Source organism: Colobus angolensis, unplaced genomic scaffold (genome assembly GCF_000951035.1).
Source record: "Colobus angolensis palliatus isolate OR3802 unplaced genomic scaffold, Cang.pa_1.0 Scaffold136, whole genome shotgun sequence".
NCBI lineage: Eukaryota > Metazoa > Chordata > Mammalia > Primates > Cercopithecidae > Colobus > Colobus angolensis.
The window spans coordinates 4,383,433-4,407,467 of NW_012114444.1; positions in this window are offsets into that span (position 1 = coordinate 4,383,433).

Sequence of the window (24,035 nt, forward strand, 5' to 3'; positions counted from 1 at the left end):
CAAGAGAGGAAGAAAGGGAGGGAGGGGAAGGGCAGAGGTGGGTTGTCTTAACAAAATATGAACAGTAAGTTAAAATAGTCTCTTATTATCCAGAAATAATCACAAATATCACCAGGACAGATTCAAAACTTAGAAGCAAACCCATGAACAGTATGTGATAAGAATGACATTAAAAATTAATGGTACAAGGTGATGGATATGCTAATTCGGTTGATTGAATCATCCTATGTTGTATAAATATACCCAAACATTAAATCGTACTCCACGACTGTATATAATTATAATGTGTCAATTAAAACAATATTAACAGTAAAATTATTTTTAAAACTAACACTAAGTGGTTAATTCAACAGATGTGAGATCATTTATAATAAAACAAAGTTGGATCCCTACTCGCGGCTTGCACCAAAATAGAATCCATGAGTATGAATGATCGCAGGGTCAAAAGGGAAGTAATAACTTGGAGAAAATATCTGCATTATATGTGTATGATATTCTTAATGCCCAAAGAAATCTTCTAAATAAGAAGGTGAGAAGCACCTCAGTAAAAAGATGGTTGAAAGATATGATTAGGTAATCACAAAAGAAGACACAAACGTTTGAAATTACCAGAAGTGGAATGAATTCTATAGCAACGTTCCATTTCTCACTTAGAAGCTTGGGAGATGATATTTGGCAAGTTGTGATGATGTTTGGTGATCAAGGAAAGGTGGAATGGAAAACCCATCGGGCCGGGGAGTGCAAACTAGTAGATTTTACCATGGAGAGTAATTTGATGTTATTATAGCAACCTTGCAGGAAAGTATCCCAAGAAATAATCTCAGATGAAGACAAATTAAGAACAAGGATGTCAGAGATGTGATAGTTACAATAGTGAATATTGAGAAAAAAAAACTTAGGAGGCCAAGAATAAAGGAGTGGTAGTGCAAATTAGGGCACCTCCATTCGAAGGCATGCTATGCAGTTATGAACAAATGTTTTTAGAGAATATTTCATGGCATGGGAAAGAAAGATGAACAAGAAAAGGGTACACTATCATATAGATGAACGGTGTCAGCAAGGAAGAAGAGCAGGAGGTGGTGGGGAAGGAATGGCTAGAATTCAGTTCTCTTTCTCTCTTACAGGAAATGGATCTCCTCAGGGTCCCCAGGGTGATAAGTCTGGATAGAACCATTGAGTCATAACATTTGGACAGAGACCTCAAGTGAAGGATTTTTTTCTTCAGTTCTTAGAGGTAGTTATGCTTGTTTTTCCCCCGCTTAAAGATGGAGGCTAACCCAGCCGGCTGACAGTGTATATCTGAGGCAATTCTTCTCACCGTGACCATTGGTTTGTCAGATTTATTTGCAGCAGTAATTCATACCAGACAACTTAACACCATTGCTGTTTCCTCCCTGGCAGTTCAGGGACAGTGAGATGAATCTTCAAAGTGGCAACGTAGCTCCAGATGCTGGGCACTGTCCCAGAAATGGGCCATTTGTCCCATGTGGGCGCCTACAGAAGCTGACATCGCCCAAGCTCAAGCCACACCCATCTGTCAGGGAACAGGTTGGCTGGTGCTTCTTGAACTAGAGTTTGTAGAGTTTGATTTGAGAGAAGTCTACAGTATTTGGAGGAAATGTTTTTTTAAAGAAGACTCACAAATCATCTGTGCTGACTAGGCATTGGATACCTGCCCAACAGGTACATATAATCTTGTCCCAATACATAGACATAAGGGTCACTTATACGAATCTCCTATCTCCTACACCCTTTTAATGGATGAAAACCCCATCCTTTATTGCACTTTGCCATTTTTGCAACACTTGTTATATAACTATATTCCAGGCTGCAAAGAGAGGCTAACAAAGGCAAGTCAAGAAAACTAAGACATGATTCCTGCTAATAAGCATCCACGGTCTACTTGGAAAAACAAATATATAAGCCAATAACTAGAATTCTGAGTACAGTGAAAAGGATGTGAAGGAGGGGTTATGGGAATTGGAATGTGATGCTCAACCCTGCCCCCAGGGAGATCCATCATAGAGACAGTGACATCTGAGCTGTCAATACGAGTCTTCAAAACAGACAGGCACATTTCCCTTGAAAGTCACAGCATGTGCAAAGATGCAAAGATGCAGAAGTGGGAAGAGCACAGAACTTGGTATCTGCAGGCACTCGGGCCACCTGGGTAATTTTACATTGATTTCTGGCATCCCTGACATGACCATGAAAATCCAATTTATTATAGGTTGCAGTTTTTAACCAAGGACTCCTGGAGCCGAGAGAGGCCTGAGCAGACTCTCCAGGACCCTGAAGCCCCTGAAAGCAGGTGTATTTTCCTGGTCCACAGTTTTCATGAGATTCTTATGGGTCCATCACTCCCAAAGGTTCCAAGGGTCATGTAGATATGGTTAACTCTTGTGTTGCTGGACTGTGTCTCATGGAAAACCTTGAAAAGAGAGAACCACAGGAGTTCCCCCAAGACCTGCTTACATTCAGGCAAGGTTGATATCTTTGAGAATAAAAGTCCTCTCCTTTCACAACTGCAGTCCCATTGGTCCATGTCAAACTTAGGTTCTGAGTGCTGAAAGGAAGCTCACCCAGCAGAGGTTCCCCTCAAGACTCCTCTAACACTAGGCCCCGGGGAAGAGATGAAGTGCAGGGGTGCAGAAGCAGCATCCAAGTATCTACCCTCTGAAACTGCCAGTGTCTCTGAGGTGCAACCAGCTTGGATCATCACCTGCCAGAAAGAGCAACCCCAAGCGCCTCTTACAGGGTTATGTAAGGACCAAAATAAACCACATGTCTGAATGCATTTTGAGAAGTATCAAGATGTGCTCAGCCATCACACTGTTGAAGGGTGAATGTAAACAGAGATAGGAGGCTGTGCTCCAGGCACACCTGCATGGTGACCTTTTGGCATCTGAGAGGGCAGAGTGCTGGCTGGATTTTGGTGCTCCCCTTGCCCCCTTGTGCAGTGAGCAGCCTGCATAAAACACCTTGGACTTTTTCCTAAGGGCAGGCTGCTTGGGCAGCATAAAATGATAATAAGGTCTTTATTTGTCCAGTGTTATATACTATCCATCGGTTTTTTCTCAATTAATCTCATTACTATCCATAACCCCAACTATATTGATAGATAGTTGAACAGGCATTAGTATATTCATGTAAGCAAAGGGAAAAAAATAAGGATTGGTTCACCAAAGAAGTAATACAGGTGATCATGATCAGTAAACATGTAAAAACCAAAAAGCTTTGCCTCCCTAGTAATTCAGTAAATACAAATTAAAACAAGATACTTCACATTCGACCTGTCACACTGGCAATATCGGCTTTAAAGGCTAATGCTTGTTTGATACATTACAAAATTTACTGAGTAACTACTAGTTACCAAGAAGTAAAACGGGCAAAGAGGATACAGAGCACCTCTGTACCTGCACCAGTATGACCAAGTCCCTGTCCTCAGGGGGCTTCTGATCTACAGCAGGGCTGCTTAGCCTTGCACAATTGACATGCCATGCCAGGTCATTCTTTGGGTGGTGTGTGTGGTTGAGGGGAGGGGTATTGTAGGATGTTCAGCAGTGCTCCGCCTGCACCTATTCGTTGCCAGTAGCACCCTTTCCATTTTTGGTGAGGATAAACAAAATTGTCTCCAGACATTACAAAATGTCTTCTGGGGGGTAAAATTGCACTTGGCTGACAACCACTCATTTAGGGTTAACAAGAAAACTGCAAAATCATATTTATGAGCTGTTTGTGGGAGGAGTACGTTAACTGAAGGGCAACCGAAATGAAGCCTTAAACTTCCTCATACATATCACTCAAGCAAGTGAACTTCCGCCAGCACAGGTAAACAGCAAGAGACCCTGGCACTGCTTGGCTCTGAATAAAGAAGTCAAGCCTTGCTAGAAATTCTAACCCGAGTCTACACCATCCAGGATACAGAGTTCAAGTTTGCACTTCATCTATAGGGCAGAAATTCCAAACCAAAATGAACATAACATTTGCATTCAGGCTGAGGAAAATTGGTCTATAGGGACAAATTTGTGTAACCAAAGTTACACAAAATTGTCACAATATATAGCCTCACCAGCTGAAGATAAAATGAAAATTAAAAATTCTAACCTAGATGAAGAAAAGCTGCACTGTAACAGAGAACCAGCATATACAACAAAGGTAACTGATCTATCCAATAACTTAGAAAAATTGAAGAATTAAAGGGAGTAAAGAATTAAAATACTCCATTATGAAAGAACAAAATACTATAAAAGAAAGAAATGATGGATTTAACTTTTAAAAATCTAGAAATGAAAAATATAGTCACTAACATGTAAAACTCAACAGATATTAGACATAGCTGGAGAGCAGAGCTGAATAAATCACTAGTCATGCGACAGAAATTTAGAAGATGGAAGTCGTGGCAAGAATTTCAAAACATAAACAATAGAATGAGAAGGCCAATGTATAGTCAAAACAAGTTACAAGTTATAGTCAAAACAAGAAGATAACAGAGATGGAAGAAAAGCAATCTTCAAAATGAAATCATTTTGAATTTTTCAAAATTGAGGATACAAATAAATCCTCTGTTGAAAACATATGAAATATATACCCATTCCTAGGTGCGTCCCAGTGAAATGAAGATTACCAAAGACAAAGAGAAAACCTTCAAAGGAACCAGAAGGACAAGCAGTTCTGTACAAAGGAACAATAATGTGAATAGCAATCAACTTCTCAGTAATAATAAAGACCACACAAGAATGGAACAATACATTTATGGACTACGAGAAAGAAAATTTAAAAGTTGATATTAAAATAAGCCATTGTTTAAGAGTGAAGGCAAAAATTCAGACATTTTCAAAGACTGAAAAATTCACCACTCACAGACCCAAAATGAAAGAACTATTAAAAGAAGTTTTGACTAATAAGAAACAAGTATCAAAGAGTGAGAGTCAAAAGACAGCTGCAATCCCACTATCAGTAAACACGTGGGGAATTAAATGTTCACTGATTATAAAAATAATCTTGATAACTACTAATTTACAGAGGTTAAAAATATGGTGACAGTGTAATACTAAAATAATATATCTCAGAAAATAGAATGAGTAATCAAATTTAAAAGTTTAGAGCCAGGTGCAGTGGCTCTTGCCTGTAATCCCAGCACTTTGGGAGGCCAAGGCAGGTGAATCACCTGAGGTCAGAAGTTCGAGACCAGCCTGGCCAACATGAAACACCATCTCTACCAGAAAAAAAAAAAAAATACAAAGATTAGCTGGGCAGGGTGGCACAGATACCTGTAATCCCAGCTACTTGGGAGGCTGAGGCATGAGAACGACTTGAACCTGGAAGGTGGAGGCTGCAGTGAGTGGAGATCATAACACCGTACTCCAGCCTGGGCAACAGAACAAGCAAGATTCCATCTCAAAAAATAAAATAAAATAAATGAAGTTTAAATGCCTTCATGTTGTTCAGGGGGATAAAACTGATAAAAATGTTCATTAAGTCTAGAATTCATTTCATTAAATCTAGTGTGCATGTTATAAATTTCAAGTTGACCATAAAAATAATTGTAATCAAATGTGGACTTTTCATACCAAAACAGAGAAATCAGGGAATAAATGAACTCTGAATAACTATTCAGTCTGTAATAGAGACTAAAAAGAGGAGAAAAAATATTTTTAAAAAGACAATAAATTAAAACCACAAAATAACATAGTAGAACTAAACTCAGTAATCACAGTAGATATAAATTGGAAAAATACTAAAGTTAGAAGACAGAAATTTTGAGATAGAATCTATCCACCTCAATGCAGTTAAAATTAGAGCCGTAATAACACCAAAAAAGATGAAGGTGGGAAGGTGAAAAGCAGAAAGATGCCAGCAATTTGGCAGACACGTTGGGGCAAGCACAGAAAGAACTTACCCAGCAGCCTGATCTTGTCACCAAAGCCACATACAGCCTGTCCTGCGAGGAAGTCCCAGCATGCTCAGAAACCCAACGATTACCACTGAGAACCTGAGTTTTGAAGTTCTCTGGCTCCAGTGAGCTCCAGGAACCCTGTGAAAAGAATCAGTCAAGCTGCATTCATAACATAGCCCAAGGAACCTGAGCCACAGACACAGAGAAGACCTGCCCCTGCTGCCAGTGAAGACACATAAAAAAGCTCATCAAACTCAGCATTTTCCAAAAGAAAACCATATTAAACAAACAAAATGGCAGGTAAATAAATGTCCTAATGCGGTGTGTCTAGGAGAGAGAGCTCAGTTGTGGAGTGTTGGTCTCAGGGTTTTCCTGGAAGTTGACGAGCAGCTCCTGTAATCCACATAGACAAGTTCCATGGAGAATGATTAAGACAGTTTTGGAGAAGAATGTGAAAGGCAGTATTGACCACTCAGTTATCAGCTACTAATCCTACATGAAATTAAACATGCATTTTTGTCCTAGGGATAAAAAATTAGGACCTTGGAACAGGGTAGCACAGAAATTAATATCTGGAACCCCAATATGGAGTCGAATTAGCCTTAAAAACTAGCAGTGAATACACGGATCATTCGATACCTGACAGTGGGGCAGTAAGCCACTCATAGGGAAACAATCTCATTAGATCCATACCTTACATACAAACAAACTCCAGATGAATTTTAAGGCAAAATCACTAGAAGGAAAACTGAGACTTTTAGGACAATGATAATCATCTAACTTTTCTTGAGTGAATATCAGATGCCAGGCACTTTTTAGGACTTGACATAGGTTAACTCTGTTAAATCTGCAAAACAAATTAACAAAGCAGGTACTATTATTGCCCCCTTTATATAAACCAAGAAATCTCAGTCCAGAGAGAGATCTTTCTCCAAGTCACAGAGCTACTCAGCATGAGTGCTTATCAGTGGATTACTAAGGTATAATACAGGGGCGTGTCTCCACAGTGTTGCAGTAGGTATGTACTTCTTAAGACACCCACAGTATATAAGACACCAGTAAAGAAAAGGGCCAGACACAGCAGCTCACACCGGTAATCCCAGCACTTTGGGAGCCCAAGGCAGGAGGACTGCTTGAGCCCAGGAGTTCAAGACCAGCCTGGGCAACACAGCCAGACCCCATTCCTACCAAAAAAAAAAATCTGGACATGATGGTCATGCCTGTAGTCCCAGCTATTCCGGAGGCTAAGGCAGGAGGATTGCTTGAGCCCTTATGATTAAAGCTGCCATAAGTCGTGATCATACCACTGCACACGAGCGTGGACAACAGAGTGAGACCCTGTTTCAAAAAAAAGAAAATATTGACAAATTTGACTATTTAAAACATTAAATTTTTCTTTGACAAAAGACATTATAAACCACATTAAATGATAAGTTCGAATCTGACAAAACAATGTCTTTGCAAGGCATGTACCTGGCAAAGAAATCTTATCTAGAATACATAAAGTAGTCCTATAAAATAATAAAAGAAATCTATTCAAATCAATAAAAAAAATTGACAAATTGTAGAAGAGGAAATGGGAGGAGCAAATGGAAAATACGTTCCACTTCCTGAGTAATAAAGGAAATGCAAATGAAAACAGTAGGATAGAACTCCCACATATTCAGATTGGCAAAAACGTGTCATCTGCCAGTGTTCTGCCCAGAAGGCCGGGCGGGGGTTGTGAGTCGGAACAGCCCCTTCGGAGGCGAGTGGGTGCTCCTGCAGCTGCACATCTCACAGAAGCCTCTGGGGGTCTGCAAGCAGCCTGCTTCCTGTCCCATCTCTGGGTAGACAGCTTCCTCATACTTTGTCATCACAAAACCTTATTTCTTCCCCGTGTCTGCAGGTGCCATTCAAAGCCCCACGGAAGTTCTCACACAGAACACAATGAGCCATTAAATGGAATATTGAAGATGAATATTTAGCTACACGGAAAAGCATTCACCATATATGGTTAAATGAAAAGGGTTTGAAAACATTTTGTATAATAAAGTTCAATTTTTAAGTAAAGAAATACATCAGCAAAGAGAGAATATGCAAAAACTATACACTAAATATGCTCTCTGTTTACAGTTGTCTCCTGGTATCCAAGGGCGATTAGTCCCAGGACCTTCTGCGGATGAACTAGCATAATATTTGCGTCTAACTTACACACATCCTCCCATAAACTTTAAATCATCTCTAAATTACTTATAATATCTAATTCAGCGTGAATGCCATGTGAACGATTGTTACAGTTTATTGCTTTTTATTTGTATCATTTTTAAGTGTTACATTTGTTACTTTTTCTAATATATTTGATCTGAGAGTGATGGAATCCTCAATGCAGAATCCATGGATTACGGAGGGCTGACTGTACTGCCATATGTTTATTTCTAATTTGTTTTATATGTACTTTTGAAATTTTTCTTTCTTTTCTTTTTATATGGTCTACTTTCAAAAAATTAAATCTTCGGGATGAAATAAACAGTGTAACTTTTATAATTAAAGTGGATTTTAATAAACACTGTTATATCATATACATACACACACACGTACGTATATATGAACGTTTTGTTTTGCTTCCCTATTCTAGGCTCTGTGTTAAGTGCTTTATCTGCCTGAACTCCAGGCCCACTTCCCAGGTGGGGAGACTGAGGCTGAGCAACATTACATAGCTTGCCGTCGGTCCAGCAGCCAGGACTCAGAGTGGGCCTGGCTGACACTGACATCCTTGCCCTCCTCCATCATGCTGTTTAGCCAAAGACCCAGCTGAACCCCCAAGCCTAGGCCTTCTACCCCAGGCAATGCGAAGACACAGGCGGGTCTCCTGGCTGCACCACTCCCCCTCGCACCTCCGCATACAGGTGCTACCTCGTGTTCCCAAAGGATGAAACCTCAGGTTTGCAATGAAGCTAAATATGTCTCATGTCATGGTGGACGAATTCCCAGACCCTCCTCCTTTCAGCAGAGAGAATATCTCGAGGGAAGACCTCTGCCTAGACTGACTATCAGCAGAAAAGGCCACACCATGGTTATAATGTGGGGAGATCGTAATGTTAACTGAGCATTTACTGTGTGTCCGACAGACACTCTGCAGGCCTCACCTCCTAGGAGGCCAATGGACTGAGTCAGGCCTGCCTGAGCTTCTGTGTTCATTTCCTAGAGGTGCCTTCATAAAATACCACCAACCGGGCAGCTTAAAACAACAGAAATATATTCTCTCCCAGTTCTGGAGGCCAGAAGTCCAAAATCAAGACGTCAGCCAGGCTGGTTCCTCCTGGGTCTCTGTGAGTGAGTCCTCCCCTGCCTCTCATCCAGCCTCTGGTGGTCCTTGGAGGTAAGTGACGCTGATGGTCGCAGATCCCAAGTCCCACGGCCAGGTTTGGTCTCCACCAGCCAGGCCCGTCACTTCAATGAAGCTTACAAGAGATCCCTCATAGGATAAAATAAGATGATATCATAGTCTAAATAAACAACAAAAAATGTATTTCTTGGCTGAGCACGGTGACTCACACCTGTAATCACAGCACTTTGGGAGGCCAAAGAGGGAGGAGCGCTTGAGCCTGCGAGGTTGAGGCTGCAGTGAACTATGACCGTGTCACTGCACTCCAGGCTGAGTGACAGAGAGAGCCCCCGTCTCAACAAATAATAACAAAACAGAACAAAGTATGTATTTCTCACAGTTGTGAGGGCTGGAAGTGCAAGACTCAGATGCCACAGATTCAATGTCTAGTGAAGGCCAGCTTCCTGGTTCCTAGATGGCTGTCTTCTTGCTATGCTCTCAAGTGGAGGAAGGGCGGAAGAGTCTCTCCAGGTCCTTTTTAAAATAAAATCACTAATCCCAATTACATTAGGGATTAAGATTCAAAACATAAATTTGGGGAGAACACGTTCAGGCCATAGAAGATGACCTTGTGAACAGGGCCTGACACAAAATAGGTGTTCCATTATGATTTCCTGCCATCAGCTGCAGCAGCAGCATTTTGTCACACCTGGGTACAGCCGCCGTGTCTGGTCATGACAGTGGGACACCTTGGGTGTGCATCTGGCCCGGCTCAAACATTCCAATGCACTAGAACACTCTCTAGCACTCAGTTTAACTCAGGAAATGCGTACTGGGTGCCCGCACACCCAGCACTCTGCTAGCGCTGAAGTTACTGAGACAATGAGGGCTTGACCTCAAGGAGGAGCTGGAGAAACAGAGACACAGCTGTCCAAAGAGATGGAGGCTGGAATCCCAGGCTACCTTTCACCAGCATGACTGACTTGGCCCAAGTTCCTGAAACCTCTCTCAACCTCAGTTTCCATATCTGTAAGCAGAATGTACAGGACAACTCTTACCTTGTTGGGAACTGGCAGGACCCGATAAAGCAGCACTTTCAAAACTCTTGATAAAAAGTAACCATTTAATAAATGCTAGTGGTTATCATCATGGGCAAAGCAGGAGAGGAGAGTGGGGTGGACGGGAGATGTGGAAGGAGAGGCGCTGGGGATGGCTTTGCCAAGGCAAGCTCTACAGAAAAGGTAGACAGTGAAGCCAGGCATTCTAGGGGCAGACCCCCTGGGAAGGTGGTGAGGGACACAATGTGCTAGGTACCCCTGACCAATGTGAGGGGCCATCACACAGTGGGGAATACAATATACGGGAGAACAGAAAGATGTTTCCAGGGGCAGAGCAGGCCCTAAGTCCAAGCTGAGGTTTTCCTTCCGGTTTCAGGGAGAAAGAACTTCAGGTTTGACCCTCTCTGGGACTTTCTAGACGTGAGATTCTCTGAAAGGACATTTCCATTCCTGTTCCTGAAGTCTTATCTCCAGGAAAAAGAAAAACAAAAAACTGTATTAGGGCTGTTGGGACTGGTGGTTCTTTATTCTCTGAAAGTAATACAAATTTGAATATTGCTTTAGCATTTACAAAAACTATCTATGACCCTGAGATCGCGCCACTGCACTCCAGTCTGGGCAACAGAGTGGGACTCTGTCTCAAAAAATTAAATTAAATTAAAATTTAAAAGTGGGTATAAATATGACTGCAGAACTGCCCTGAGCTGCTACTCTCAGCACACCGCCTATGAGGTGGCCTGTTCCGTGGGAGCAGTCATGGGGCTGTAACACTGCCATCTCAAAAAAGCATTTTCTTCTGCCACTGGCTTACCCTCAAATTCTTTCCTGGGTGAAGCCAAGAACCCTTTTGCTCTAAGCCCCAATTTGGGGCTCATCTGCCCTGTATCAATGTAATTTTTAGGAAGCTCCATTTTTTCATCTACAAAACATGGATGATAAGAACAGTATCTACCACATGGGGTTAAATTGAATATTATATATGAGACCGTTAGCACACTGCCCAGCACAGAGTAGGTTATCAGCAAGTGGTGGCTATAATAATAGTGTATGTTATGATTATTATATTTCTGCTTCTAAGAGATCTTAAATCCATGCACATTCTCTCCAACGCCATCATCTTAGTCTAGGCCATCATTATTTCCAGGCTCTGGAATGGCCCCTCAGTTCCACTTTTCTCCTCTAATACAGTCACCATATCACAGCAAGAAGAAGGAGCCTATCACACAGATTAGATTGCTTTTCCCGTTGCTGAAATCCCTGCAATGGTTTTTCCATTATTTCTCCAAAATCCCTCTGTCTGGCTGCACAGCCTGTGCCCCCGCCCATGATCCTTTCAGAGTACTGAGCCACAATCAACTTCCTTTACTCCCTGGAAAATCCTATTCATGCCCTGCCCCAGGGCCTTTGCACAGGCCACTCCCACTCCTTGGAGCTTGCTCCCAGGTGTTCACTATCTTGGAACAATTGCCTCCTCCTCATCCTTTCCAAGCTTCTCAGAGATGCCTTCTTTGTAACAACCACCTCCAAAGCATCACTCATTGCATGCAACAGTAAAAGTATTCCGTGTATGTAGTCATTCTCTTTTATGCTGTTTCTCCCATTAGACCGGAGAGAGAAGTGAGGGAGAGAGCAGTGTTCGTGTTCTTGCCCACTGGGTCTCCAGTCCCTAGCTCATGGTTGTCTTTGTTATAAAGAAGGAAAGCAGGGAGGGAAGGAGGGAAGACGTCTGTGCTGCAGTTGGGAGCTGCAGGTAGAAAGAAGACATGGGCAATTCACAGCCAGTGGCCCAACCGCGCACGGTGAATTTTTCTTTGCCTGCTATCATTGACTGAGCTTTTATCTCAATCCCCCAGTCTTCCTAGAGAAGAATACTTTAGCTGTCACCTATGGACCTATTCAGTTTAATCCACCAAATTTTTAGGCAAATGTGAATTTTTTTTTATCTTACTCACTAGTCCTGTTTGGGCAAATCGTCATACATTACTTTACCCTCCAGCCCCTTCTCCCTGTCTGGGGGTGAAGTGGCAGAGGAGGGTGGTGATCCATCAGCCCCCTGCCCGTCTGGTCTCTGCATGTGTCTGCAGGTGCTAGACCCCATCTCTCTGGCTGGTGGGCATTCCTTGGCATGGCATCTGCCTGTGGTCCCTGCCACGGCCTCCCTGCATCCTCCTCTCCAGCCTTGAAAAGGTCCTGGTCCCTGCTCTTTTATTCTTTCACTTCCTACCCCACCCACAAGCCTTGGAGATACTCCCTAATGTCCTTGCAGCTTGGCACTGGCCATAGGGAACTGGGAGCCATCTTCAGGTTCTCTGTGGGATCACAGCAGTCCCACAAGGTTCTAGAGTTAGACAGCGGGAGCAGGACACCAGCCCCTCTCCTTCCAGAATTCCCTTCAACCTTCCTGAGCAGGTAACTAACCCTAGCCTCCTTCTCCTCCTCTCTGTTCTTCCACATCTTCCCTGCACTCCCAGTCAGGGGCAAAGGCTATGTTTTGCATAACTTCCTGCTTTGGACTTCCTTGTAGCTTTTTGCAATGCACAAATCCTTTGTTTAATTTTTCTACCTTATATAAAACCTAGTTATTCCAAATCATAAATGTTTGTTTTTACCTATGCCTTTCTGTGGCTTACAAACCTCAAAGAAGATATTGCCGGTTTTCCAAAGTGGTTGCACTAATTTGCAGACTCCCACCATCAGCATATGGAACTTCTAGTCGCTCCACGTCCTTTTCAACTTGTTCTTCTTTGTAGACACTGATGGAGATGCAGTAGAATGGCCTAGTTTCAGTGTGCATTTCCTAGATGACTAAAGTGGTTAAGCACCACTGTGCCGTGTTTACTGAACAACTGAGCATCTTCTTTTGCGACGTGACCATTCAAGTCTTTTATTGATTTTTCTATAGGGTTTTCAGTCTTTTTCTTATTAATTTCCAGAAGTATCTGTTTGGCAGCCCCTAAAACTGAATATGTATACGCCCTATGACCCGTCAACTCCACTCTTCAGTATGTATTCAACAGAAATGCATTCACATATTCATGAAAATACATGCACACAAATGTTCTCAGCAGTGCAGCTTATAATCCCCAATCTGTAGATGCCCCAAAGGCCCCTCCCCAGTGGCATGAAAGATTCAGTTGCCGCACATCAGATAATGGAATATCATCCACTCTGAGAGTGAATGGGCTGCAAGTGCACAGAGCATGAATGAATCTCATGAACGTAATGTACAGTGAAAGAAGCCAGGCACATAAATAGCACATACAGGATGACTCCATTTTATCAAGTTCAACAAACCAGACAAAACTAATCTATGGCTCCGAAGTCAGGCTAGTGGCTAACTTGGGGCAGAGGAGAAGGAGGGGGCATGGCTCCCGTCCTGCAGCTTGGCTTAGGTGCTGGCTACATCCACATGGATTGCTCACTTTGAAAAGTCATCGAGATATAAACTTGTGTTGTGCACTTTTCTGCATGCGAGTTATACGTGAACAAAACGTATAAAACTGTAAAGTTGAGTAAAGACAAGTTTGTTCCAGGCTCTCAGAAGGAAGGTGCACATAGGGTGGAGAGCCACTCCAGAGCCACTAGGAGTAATTAGGAGCCATGAGAAGTGCAAATGCACGGTGTGAATACTCTGAACCATCTCCTCCATATGCATCACCAAAGCACGTCAGCCACAGCCAGGAGGTCATCAACTGCAGGTCATTTTTCCCTCTCCTTCCAGGGGCATTCGGCAATGTTGAAGACATTTTCAGTTATCCAAACTGGGGGTTGCTACTAGCATCTAGTGGGTAGTAGAGGTTGGGGATGCTGCTAAACATCTTAACTGGCACAGGACAGCCCCTCTCAACAAAGAATGACCCTTCCCAAGTCATCACTAGTGCTGAGTTGGGAAACCTTATCCAGTCCAGCATCCGTGTTTTACTGATGGGGAAACGCAAGAGATGGATGCCCGAGATCCCGTGACCAAGGAGCTGCAGGCACCACGTGCAAGCTGGGGTCTGATGGGGAAACGCAAGGGATGGATGCCCGAGATCCCGTGACCAAGGAGCTGCAGGCACCACGTGCGAGCTGGGGTTCCGGGCCTGTGTCCCCGACCTTCCTGGTGCAGGAGTTTCTTGTTGGCCCTGCCACCTGGACCCAATCTTCAGACTTAAGGTGTCCAAATGATGAGTTGTAAAACACTGCCTCCCATCGACTCTCCTGGGAAATCGGAGATATCCCACCTAATTAAAAAATCGGACAATTATGTTTTAAGAGCATAGAAGTGCCCTGTTCTGTGGTTATTGCTTTAGATTTTATAGGGAACTTGTAAGGAAAATATTATCAGCCAGAAAACATCACAAGGAACTTCTGGTGTTAATGCACGGTGCCAGGCTGACACCGGTTACATCAAACACTCAAGAAGTGGAACATTTCACAGGTAGTACCGACAGGTCCAGAGACATTTTTATTCATCACCTAGTTATGTTTTCCGAGGGCAGGAAAGGGGGAGAACACCTTTCTTTGAAGCTATTTATCTTCTTTCACCTAGAAGATCATGTTTTGAAGCCGTGAAGCCTAAACACATCATCACAGAGTTTCAGCAAGATGCTTTCTGAAAACAGTAGTCATAGTATTGGTTAATCTGTACATTCAAATAGAACGCAGCCTCCATTGTGGACTATTTTTATCCAAGCCGTCACGGCAGATGGATTCATATGCCAGCCAGGCATATTCCGAGTTGCAATGCAGTTCCAACCTGTTGTTTTCCCCAGACTTCTGCCTCCCCAGCTTGAAACATCGGCACTTAAGTGTATGCAGCAATCTACCAATATTAACATGTATATCAAACCCAAACAATTGGCTGAGCCTTTCATGCATGCCAGGCTATGAGCTGGGCACTGGGTTTGGGGAGGAAGACAGTGAGATACAAAGAAGCTGGAGCACCCAGGCTCCAAGCTGTCAACAATCTTAAAGACCTAGGAGTAAAAACACACACATACACCAGTGGAACAGGGTGGAGAACACAGAAATAACTCCATACACTTAGAGCTAAGTGGCCCTTCCAAAAGTTACTGAGAATACCACCGGGGAAAGAACAGTCTCCTTAATACATGGTACCAGGAAAACTGGCTAGTCACATGCAGAATGAAATTGGACCCCCATCTCTCACCCGATACAAAAATCACCCAAAATGGATTAAAGATTTAGGTGTTGCAAGACCCAAAACCGTAAGACTACTAGAAGAAAACATCCATGAAATGCTTGATGACATTGGCCTGGGCAAGGATTTTTTGGATAAGAGCTCACAGCACAGGAAACAAAACCAAAAGCAGGCAAATGGGATTACAGCCAACTGAAAAGCTCTATACAACAAAGGAAACGATCAACAGAGTGGAGAGACAGCCTACAGCATGTGAGAAATATTTGCAAACTATGCATCTGATAAGACGCTAATATCCAGAATATCTTACAAGGAAGTCAACTCAATAGCAAAAAAAAAAAAAGTCCAATTTAAAATGGACAAAAATTCTGAATAGACATTTCTCAAAAGAAGACATTCAAATGTCCAATTGGCATATTAACAAATGCTCAACATCGTCATAATGAGGTATAATGTTCAACATGGGTTTGTTGTTGTTTGTTTGTTTGTTTGTTTTTTGAGACAGAGTCTAGTTCTGTTGCCCAGACTGGAGTGCAGTGGCGCAACCTCGGCTCACTGCAGCCTCTGCCTCCCAGGTTCAAGCGATCCTCCCATCTCAGCCTCCCCAGTAGCTGGGACTACAGGTGCATACCACCATACCTTGGTTAATTTTTGTATTTTTAGTAGAGATGGCATTTCACCATGTCGCCCAGGCTGGTCTCAAACTCCTGGCTTCGAGTGATCTGCCTGCCTTGACCTCCCAGAGTGTTGAGGTTTCAGGCATGAGCTGCCACTCCCGGCCTCAACATGTTTTATAGGTTGTTAAACTGGGGACCAGAAAGGGATAGAAATCTTCCTGAGGCCAACCCAGCCCATCAGAAACAGAGCCAGGACTGGAACCCAAGTCTCTTGCATCCCTAGTTCATTGCCTATATCTTGGGTCCCTTTTAGCTGGAAATAACAGAAAACTTGACCAACCTCAATAAAAAATGGTTCCTTTCACCCACAGGACAAGAAGTCTGGGAAGGTGGCTGATGCTTCATTTGAGGGGTCTAATGCTACCATGGCTGAGGTCTCCACAATTTCCCTTGGACTTTTCTTCATGAGTGCAAAATGGCTGCCAAAGCTCCAGATACCGTGAAGGAGTTCAAGATAGGAGGGAAACGGAAAGGAATCCATCTAAATTCAGTTGACCCTTCATGTCTGTGAGTTCCACATCCCTGAATTCAACCAACTGCAGATCAAAAATATTTGAGAAAATAATTGTATCTGTACTGAATAGGTACCAACTTTTTTCTTGTCATTGTTCCCTAAATAATGTAGTGTAACAACTATTTACATAGCACTTCCAGTGTATTAGGCATTATAAGTAACCTAGAGATGGTTTAAAGCAGATAGGAGGATATGCACAGGTTATATGCAAAACTACGCTGTTTTATACCAGGGACTTGAGCATCCGCAGACTTGGGTGCTTGCGGGGGGTCCTGGAGCCAATCCCCCCTGGATATCATTTTTCTCCCCAAAGCCAAAGCTTTTCCTGCAGCCTCCCAGAACACTTGTGTGTAGATACGGTCACTCCTCGGAGTCTGAGAAAGTGGGTATTTCACTTTCCACCCTCTGAAGAGGAGACAGAAAAGGGAGAAAGGACTTAGAAACAGATATAGGATTAGCCAACCTGAAACATCTGCCTCCATTTCCCTTCCATAACTCACATCAGTTGGGCAAACATAGACCTGTGGCCTGCCACATGCTGGGGCGGTACTGATCAGCAGCCCTCCAGGCTGTCCTTCTCACTTTACAGCAGACGTTCCAAGATCTAGTGGGTCACACCCAACACTTACGGAACATCACAAAGGTATGTATTTCCAGATCCCACTGAAAACTATGAGATCAGAAGACTAGAAACAGGGTCCAGGAATGTGTATTCAGATGGAGATGGACTCTTTTGTCATTTAAGAAATAAAATACGGTAATGCCTGCAATCCTAGCACTTTGGGAGGCCAAGGTGGACGGATCACCTGAGGTCAGGAGTTTGAGACCAGCCTGGCCAACCTGGCAAAACCTCGTCTCTATTGAAAATACAAAAATTAGTCAGGCGTGGTGGCATGTGCCTATAATCCCAGCTACTTGCGAGGCTGAGGCAGGAGAATCACTTGAATCCAGGAGGCGGAGGTTGCAGAGAGCCGAGATTGTACCACTGCACTCCAGCCTGGGCAACAAGAGTGAAACTCCGTCTCAAAACAAACAAACAAACAAACAAACAAAAACAGTAAAATCCAAACAATATATAAAGTTGTCCCCACAATCCCAGTACCCAAACACTTATTTCTTTTCTAAAGGCCCCTTTTGTAGCAAGTTCCCTGTGGGTCCTTCGAGAAATATTTTGAGCACACACAAGCATGTGTGTAAATCTCTCCAGCATTTTACACAAATAGAAGCTGACTGCACGTTGCAGAGCACTGTGCTTCCTCACTATGTATCTTGCAAACTGTTCCACATCAGCACATGGACATCTATTTCCTTTTTTTTTTTTATCATGGCTGCATAGCAGAAAATTTGTCTCTTGTAAAAGTTCCCCAAGCAGTTGTGAGAGCAGGCTAGGTGTGGGGTTGATGGGCTGGTTGGTGCTGCTGGCGGGTTGAACAGCTCTTGATAAAACAGCAAGGGCAGCATCCAGCACGAGCCGAGCCCTGGGATGCCTGCCAGCACCATGCTAAGCTCACGGCACAGATGCCTTTATGTGACCCTCTCCATAACCCCAGAAGGTGGGATTATTCTTCTATCCCACTTTACAGATGAGACATTGCAACACAGGGAAATTAAGTAACCTACCCAAAGTCACACAGCAATGCTGTCACAGACAAGGCTGCACTCTGATAACTTGGACTCAGAATCTCGCCCTCACTCTGGTCAGCACGGCGTGCAGCCCCACCCAGCAGTTCTGCAGGATGGCAAATTATCTGGAGCACAAGAAGAAAGACCAGGGTCTGGCCTGGGATCCTCCTGATCTGTCCTGCTGCAAGATCTACCATAGAGTTAAGTGATTGCATCTGGGTGAGCTGTGAAGCAGGGAAATGTACCAGTCACTGGAGCGGGGAGCAAATCAGGGTCCAGCTCCATCCTTCTCTCCCTGTATCACCTGCCACCTCCCTGCTCCTCCTCCCAGCAGCCTCCCCTTAGCAGCTACAAAATCTGGCACCCATGATGCAGCTGTCAGTGTGTTATGTGCAAAATCAGTGGAAGCTTTTGCGTGGATGCCTGGGACAAGAATTCATGTAAGGACTCAGAAAGAGCAATGCCTCAAAATTCGCACGCGCGTGCATGCACACACACACACACACCCAGCATTTGGTTGATGTCTCTTCCAGGGTCAGGGGTGATGACACAACACTCACCTCCCAGCATGCCCTAGAGCCTGGCACAGAGCCGGTGCTCAGTGAATGTATGTGGTATTGATTGAATTCCTGAAGAAGCTGTGCATCCCTGAACGTACCTGAAAACCATGGCTGCAGTGATGGAGTTAAATTCGTCATCTGATTCTTTCTGAAATTATATTCGGTCTGCTCTACAAAGCACCATGCCAGGCACTGGGACAGACAAAAAGCATATGGCCCTTGTTTCCAAACCGTCCTGTCTTATAAGGGAGACAGATGTGCACAGCGTTAAGTACATGATAAGGCAGAATGTGGTAAATACTACAGCAAATAGACAGAGGGGGCGTGAGAGTTGAACTGGTGTGAATACTTGATGAACATCTGTTTCCCACAGGACCCACTGGCCTGCGGCTTCCCCCAGTGCCCAGGCTTGTCTGCGCTCCTCGCTGCTCCATCCTCGGGTTCAGCACTTGGGGACCTGACCCCTGACCGAGGAAAGCTGGCTGACAGCCACTTGCAGAGTGAATGAAGTACGATGGCTTTGGGTGGTTTTCTAAGCTACTTTCCATGCTGCATTTTATTGGATCTCAGAAGCTGACTTCCGATATAGCAGTGGATATAGCAGCTCCTCTAACAACTTGAGCCTCAGCCTCTCTGTCTCTAAGATGGGAAAACTCCTAGTGCCTTCCCTGTGGGTTTGTTGTGAGTATGAATGGGGCTGATCCATCAAAAATGCTTCCCAAGGGGAGAAAGAGTGCATGTCGGTAAACGAATGGGAGCCATGAGTGACCTGGTCTCCTCACTTCGCACATGAGCAAATCAAGGCTTGAAGGGGCGGATCAATTTCTCCATCTGTTGACGCACTTACTAAGTTCTCAAACCTATGCCTTGGCACCCCCATCTCACTGGAATCCTGAGACTGATTCTCGTCATCCAAGACACTAAGTAAGGGTAGACACACAGGGGAATCCATGACTGTCCAGCACACAGTAGGCGCTTTGTAACTATGTGCAAACTGAAGCAAAGCTAATTCAGAAGCGACCTGGAAGTTAATTTCTTTTCCTTAATTGAATCCTGCTATCTTTGTATTTTAGTTCCTCGATCTGACTCTTTCATGAAAGTTGAGCAGGTAAAAGAATTCATTTATACAGTTAAATAAGAACTCCATTTACTCATGCTCTCCTCAGCTGATTTTAAAGGCAGATATAAAGGATATAGATTTCCAAAACTCAACACTCATTTTTGAATATTATGTGCCAGCTACTGGGAATATGCAATTTCTAAAACCCTCTGTGTTTTCAGGAACCCACAGTAAATGGCAGGCAGGGAAAGGGTCGGGGAGGAGTATGCTCAGGATTACAGGGCGTGAATTGAAGGCCCAGAGAGATGTCCAAGGGTTTATGGCAGCAACTGGAGTAACATGGCTGGTGGGCTCTGTTAAAACCTCAAAGGAGTGACTTCTGCAGAGGAGTCTTGAAGGACAATTAAGAGTTTGCAAAGTGACCCAAAGAGGGTAAAATATCCCGTGAAATGAAAGGGACGTTCAAAACTCAGGCTCCCAAAACCATATAGTATGCTGAAGTGACCACAGGTTGCCAGAGAGAGAGAGAGAGAAAAACGAAAACACCCCTGCTTACCTGCTTACCCCTCCTGTGCCCCTGGAGGCATTACTAATCAATCATGGCCCTAGGCTCCAGGAAGCCCTGACCTGGCCTTGGAATCCTTCTATGTGGCTCCAGGGAGCTCCCACCACAAGAGCTGGACCGTGAGATTCAGAGAGGAAGTGAGATCCAGGCTGCAGAGTTAGGGAGTTAGGATAAGGGGAAGCCATCACTGCCTTTCCAGCAGGGCATGTTCAGCTTCCATCACTGCTTTAGAAAGGCCCTGATATTCACGGACAGGATGGATTGGGGGAGGGTAGTAGCGGGTGGCAGAGATAGTTGGAGGCAGGTAGGGCAGGCAGAGACTGAGTCCTAGGAGTCACATGGTCCTGATGACAGCTGGAAGGGAAGGGGCACTCGGGGGAGGAGGCTGAGACCAGTACACATTTCACAGGTAGAAAGGAAGGGACTTGGGGTGGGTGGAGATGGGAAAGGGTGGATGGCAAGAAAGCTGTTAACTAAGACAGCCACCTCGGAGGAGAAGGGGGTTAGAACTTCGGTCTCTTGGCCTTGAATCCAGAGTTGGAGGCACAGCAGCATGGCTGAGTCGAGGAGGCTGGGCTGGGGCATCTGACATGCCTGGGTGGGAATCCAGACACCCCAGATTCCGTGCTGCCTGAAGCACGTCACTTAAGCTCACAGGACACAGGAAGCAGGAGTGGAATTAGTGACACCTATGAGCACAGGCTCCGCATTCGGCTCCTGAGTTCGAACACTGGCCTGGTTCTGTGACCTCCTCAAAGCTGTCCAGCGTCCCCAGGGTTGAGCACAGAATGGCGCCCTTGCTGCCAGCAGGAGAAACCCATGTGAGGCCTCCCACGCACCCCATCCACATGGCACCTGACCATGAAATGAAGCCTGCGATATGAATCCCTCCCTCTTCACCTCACTTGCTTTCTCACTAAGCTTCCACCAAGTTCTTCTTACCTGATTCCTCCCCGGCCCATTCCTTCCCGCTTTGCTTACCTGCCTCCCAAGCCTTGAGTTTGTTTCTAGCCAACATTAAACCCTGGCAGGCAGCCCTTTGCCTTGACCTCTTGGCTCCCAGATATCACTTAGCTCTTGACCTCTGGTCATGCTGGGGTATGACCCCAAGGCATTTGCTCCCTGACCCCTGCCCAAGATCCTCCACTAGAGCCAGGCTCCTCTGTCCAGCCCAGGACTGCTGCCACTCAGGTCCTAGCATAATGCTACCAGGTCACCCCTTCAAGTTCCCACCTTTGCCATAATCACTGCGCACTAAACATAGCCTGGGACTTATGGCAGTGACTGTTCAGAATCGCCAGCCATAGTCCATTCTTCTGCAAACACCCAGATCTCCCCACCATGCCCCCCACCCCCTTTAAAATCTGTTTGGTTTTCTCACAATTTATGCTCAAGACACACAGAAATATCCACCATCGCGTATTCATGGTACCCAAAGAGCTTGCTTTGCTTACGTGTACATTAAAGCTACAGTAACAACAAAATAATTCTATGTCAGTGGAACAAGCAACTCACACAAAGAAGCATGTCAGCTTTTAATAATGCCAAGAAAAAAGCCCTCTGCTGCTGTGCCCACCAGTCTTCCTACATCTGATGCCCATTTAGGGACACCTGGAAGAATGGCAGCCTGTCTGTTGTCTGGGAAAGCATTCTCTGACTGGGTTGTGTTACTCCTAAATTATTCAGAATCTTCACTGGGATTCATCAAGGTCACCACCTCCTGGAACCTTTGTGCCGAGAGGAGCATGCGGGCGCCTTCCAGGCCTAAAAAGATGCAGGAGATGAAAGTCTGTGAGTGCAAAGGCCTCTGCTGAGCCCTCCGCATCTGCTTCTGGCCTCCTCCACAGAGGAAGCCCGTCTCATCTTTCCTCTGAATCAGAGACCTGCAACACGGCCTGTGCTCATTTCAAATGGGCAGAGAGGGCCATCTTCACAACTTACATTCAAATCCTAACTCCAAGCATGTTCTGAACCTGGTAGTTACAGTCCAGGAAGCCTGACTGTCAATCGCTCTCACTTTATTCCCAATTTCTGCCTGGGTAGAAAGGCACTCCAGGTCCTTACCGGCTCGAGTCTGTCACTTGAATGCATGAGGTGTACTGAACACACCCGGGTACACACACCTAGAAGGCCCCAGTGTGGGTGCGCACGGGGATGAGGCTCTCCTGCCCAGGAGACACAGTGAGTCCCGTCTCCCAGCCCATCACCGCTGGGCAGAAGCCCTGGAACCAAACACTGGGGGCCTGGAGCCCAGAGGCAGGGCCATCCAGAGCCTGTCATGCTGCAAGGCTACTGTGGAATTCTCCATTCTCCATGTGTTTCCTTTGGATCAAGAGGTTTTTGTTTTTGTTTTTAAAAGAAATAGAATGAAAAACAAAATACTGAGCTAAAATCTAAATTATTTCTTCTCCTGAAACACACTCACTGGATGCACATTGATAGAAGTTCTCAAAGACTTACGTTCAAAGGGTGAATTTCTAAGGATTTCAAAAAAGACGGTCAAATAGAATCTTTTCTTTCTTCCTTCTGAAGAAGAGTGGATCACAAAGTTATCTGAGTTGTACAGCCAGGAAGGTGAGGAAACATAGATTTGGGTCGTCTCGTCATAAACATAAAAATGCGGCAGCCCGCCTGTGCTCTGCTTAATTTCTTTTTGTCTTATAATTACCGCTCGGCCCCTCGGCCCGAGTGACAGGCGCGAGGCAACAGCGCCATCTGTAGGAGAAACTTCACAGCCCAGGCGGGACGCCCAGCCCAGTGGTTTAGTCCCGTGTCCAACACTTCCAGGATTCAGAAGCTCCGGTACCAACACCCTTTCCCCAGCACACAAACACACCCATCCCTGGATGAGCTGAATGCCCAGCTCAGTCATCTAAAGAATAAATGAGCCGGGCACAGTGGCTCACATCTGTAATCCCAGCGCTTTGGGAGGTCAAGGTCGGAGGGTTGCCTCACTCCACGAGTTTGAGACCAGCCTGAGCAACTTAGTGAGACCCCGTGTCTGCTAAAAATAATGATTAGCCTCGCACGGTGGCGTGGCGTGGGCCTGTGCTCATAGCTACTGGGGAGGCTAAGGCGGGAGGATCGCTTGAGCCTGGGAGTTCCAGGCAGCAGTGACCTGTGATCATGCCACTGTGCGCCAGCCTGTTCATTTTTTACTTTAAAAAAAAAATAATAAATAATAAATGGTTACTACTATTATAGTTGGAGGAAGAGTTAGTAAGATCTATCACATTTTTAATTGGCCATTTCCTTTAATCTAGCAATTATTCCAGTTCTGGAGGTTTACCTCGCATAAATACTAGCTTGTATGTAGAGATAAAAATCCAAGGGATATTCACTGCAGTGTTCATTTAGTAGTGAAACATAAAAGCAATCTAAACATTTTTAATAGGACTGGTAAAATAAATTAGGGCCCTCCAGGGTACAGAAGCCTGTATGAAGTTTACCATGAACAAGGACTTATGCACCTAAGGAGACCGGACGGTTTGCCACAGTAAAATTTTCAGTTACAAAAGTAGCTTTGCAACATCATGTAGAATGTGGTCGTTCTGCAAAGATGTGTGTTATATGCACACACACACAATATCTGGAAGAATGTGTTCCACACCGTGATGTTACAAACGGTG